At 30.0% G+C, this 3,554-nt stretch overlaps 1 pseudogene; it reads right to left on the bottom strand.

Moving 5' to 3' along the window:
* Positions 1-397: 397 nt before the first annotated feature.
* On the bottom strand, positions 398-2,280 carry LOC105851714 (receptor-like protein kinase ANXUR2; annotated as a pseudogene).
* Between the last annotated feature and the right edge of the window lie 1,274 nt (positions 2,281-3,554).

Genomic DNA, 3,554 nt, shown 5'->3' on the forward strand with positions numbered 1-3,554 from the left:
TTTTATCAATTAGGCAATCACTCAATGAACATTCTATATTCAGTAGATGTTCCATATTCGGTAGCGATTCTATTTAGTCATTCCATATTTGGTAGTCATTCCATATTCGTTCAATTAGTCAATCAATAGTCGTAATATGAGTGTGTTTGTTTCAGAAAGAAAAAAAAAATCTATTATTTGACACAAAAAATTATTTTTTAGGGTTTAAAGGATATTTGTTTCATATTTTTTAAAAATTATTTTAAATAGACTTCCAGGTCAGACCAGACTTTTAAAAAGGTCAGATTAGGCCGAAAAAAAAGTCTATGATAGGCCGTAGGCCAGACTTATGCCTAAAAAATAAATTGTAGGCCAGACTTAGGCCTAAAAAATAAATCATAGGCCAAGCTCAGGCCTTTCAAAACCTAGCATGGTCTGGCATATTCCCACCCCTATTTGTCAGGTCAACATTTAACACTCGGGACATTTTTAAATCTTTTAGCGCCCTTGTGTTATAATCAGCATTACTTTTTCCATCATCTGTTTCCTCCTGCAGTGCCAGAACATGCTCAAGTTCAACCTCACCCATTTTGGTCTTTCATTTGGTTCTATATTCAAGCATCTTTTCATGACATCAATGTACACTTCCAAACATTGTGGTGCAATCAATCTCATGAGAATGGGATCAATAATCTCATCAGCTGTAAACTTCTCCAAAAAGTTAGCTGGATTAATTGACTCATGTAAAATAAAATATGGATTCTCTAATTTGTGCATATTACTTCAAGTAGAACTATACCAAAGGAGTACACATCACATTTATCTGTGACAATATTGGTTCGGACATACTCTGGTGCCATGTAAACAGAGGTACATGTCATGTCAACAAAACTAAAGCATTTAGTCCCACATAGACAAATTCTAAGTCTTTGAAAATCGTTTAAAACTCTAACAACGACCGACATTGTTCATGGAAGTATAATTTTATGGTCCTACTCATTCCGAGGGCAAAGAAAATGACTTGATTGATGTGTATTCGATAAAAAATAAGGGAAAACGAATATGTGTCTCTCGACACCAATTAGATCATTTTCTCAATTGTAAGGACGAGGAGGACAATGATCTTTTACTTTCAAAGAATATTGTCGATCATTATTAGATTGATTTTTAAGTACTGGTCAACGTGAATCATATATTGCGTTGGTCCACCGAAACGACACCTCTAACTTAAATGTTGAATCATTTGCGGTTAAACCAAAATTAGTTCATGATAAAAAAGAAATTGCATATACCATTTTAGTTCTTAAGAATTTTTCTCTCATAATTAGTGTCCTAGAATAAAATATTAAAACACATTAGTCTCTTAAGAATAAAACATCCAAGACATTTAGGAACTAATTAATGTATCTGAGTTTTATCATTCTTATTGAAAAACATAAGTCACGCATTAAAAAAAAATTAAAAAAAAATATAAAAAAGAGTGACACTCCTCACGTCATAACTAGATTTTGTAATAATAAATTAAGACAATATAAAAACATAATCCACACATCAAGTTCTATACTAATGAACGCGAATAGATATAATAAAAAAACTTGAATCGTATATTGAAAAGAGATAAGACTAGAAACTTTATTATAAAAAGTGACATCCCTCATCTTAATAATACATGCAAAAGTTTCATTGTAATTTGAGCTAAGGAAAAAATTACAGATAAGGATGTCGACTTTAATTGGTTTTGGCTTCGATTTAAAAAGCTTCCCTTGTAATGAATATCCAAGAAGTGATAGTTTTGGTACCAAACTGTTATCTAAAAGAATGGTTTGAGGCGTTAAGTCACAATGAAAAATCATGCACTTTGCTCCAGTATGAAGATAGTGTAGTCCTTTTGCTGCTACAATGCATATTTCAAGCCTTTTCTTCCATGAAAGTAGTTCCATATTCCTTGAACATAAGTGATCATAGAGAGAGCCATTGACTATGTACTCATACACAAGAATCCTCTCATCTTTCTGGTCACAGAATCCTATTAAAGATGTCAAATTTGGGTGATGAAGCTGGCAATGGAATTCACTTTCCTTCTTGGACTTCCATTGATCAAATATATTTCTCATCTGCTTCAATGCTATTGGAAAATCAGTTTCACCATTATGTTTGATATAACCTTTGAACACTATACTGAAAGTTGTTGGTTGATTTCTTAAGATCTTCCGGAGAAAATTTATGGCATAGCTCTTCTATGATTGTTGGATATTGTTTCTTTGATGAACTTGTATGCTTTGAATTATATTTTATAAGCATCTTTCCCACTTGCGAGTTTGACGAAATCACTTTAGCATTGTAATTTTATGGAAACTCCAAAATATAATTCTTGCCAAAATTGCAGTAGTCAACCGTGATTCCACCAAACTCACAGTAAATCTGAATTTTCTTATATATCACGGATATACTAATGAAATCCAATACTACAAATGTAAGTAACTATTTTCTTTGAAAAAAATGCAAAGTGAATTATTTGAATTGAGATTCTATACATTTTTCGGGAAAAAAAATGAAATATTTCATTTACAAAAAAAAGATAAATACAAAAATTTTAAATAATTATTTAAAAAAAATTGATATATCAATATTTCCTTTATGTCTATCCCTCTAAAATAGAGTCATTTAATTTCTTTTGAGAAAAATAGAGAATCCAAACTCACATAATTCACATTTAAAATCTTGATTATAAATGTAATGCATAGTTAATCTTAGATTTAAAAGACTTAACGAATTACCACATGAGTTAGGGTTTAGCTAAAAAAGACTACTCTCTAAAAATATAGATAATGTAGAATGGATAACTAAATTGATATAATTTGAAGTCTCAATGTGTGTATTTACTCATTTATGAATTGTTTACATGATCTATCCATCCAACAAAAGGAATTTGGTTGTGAAGAATGAAATATTTATTTAAACGATCTCAACATTAAAAGTGGAATTATTATAAAAAAATAAAAATTTACCTCAATCATCAATCCTCGAGCGTTATCGTTGTTGATGAGCAACACTTAGCGCCTTCATCTCAATACATAGTACATTCTTGGCTAAATGGGTAGGTCTAACAAAAGAATTTTGATTCCCACAACTTGGGAAATCTATATTCAAATTTGTGCTAAGAGAAGTATTTATATTTAATGTCTGACACTTCTCGAATAAAATTTATCTTCAATCACTTATAAAAAATAAATAAAAAATAATTTAAAGTATATTTTTAAGAGCTTATATGTTACTTATAGTTTAGAGTATTTTACAAATCACAACAAATTCAATCTAATAGTTTATCTTCTATAAGCTTATTCATTCTCAAATATATTTGTCATCCAATATTTTTTACAGAACAAAGCCTAAATAGTGGTGTTTCAAGTACAGTAATATAGTAATGATGGACGGTAACGAAGAAACTAATGAAGGTGGTGGTGATGAAGATGGTAAACAATTTCTAAATGATTCATGTAAGTAAACACTATCTATAAATGGTAACAATATATAAAGTGTTGTGTTTTACGATTAAAATTACAACAGTATATTCC

This window comes from Cicer arietinum, chromosome 3 (genome assembly GCF_000331145.2).
Source record: "Cicer arietinum cultivar CDC Frontier isolate Library 1 chromosome 3, Cicar.CDCFrontier_v2.0, whole genome shotgun sequence".
NCBI classification, from domain to species: domain Eukaryota; kingdom Viridiplantae; phylum Streptophyta; class Magnoliopsida; order Fabales; family Fabaceae; genus Cicer; species Cicer arietinum.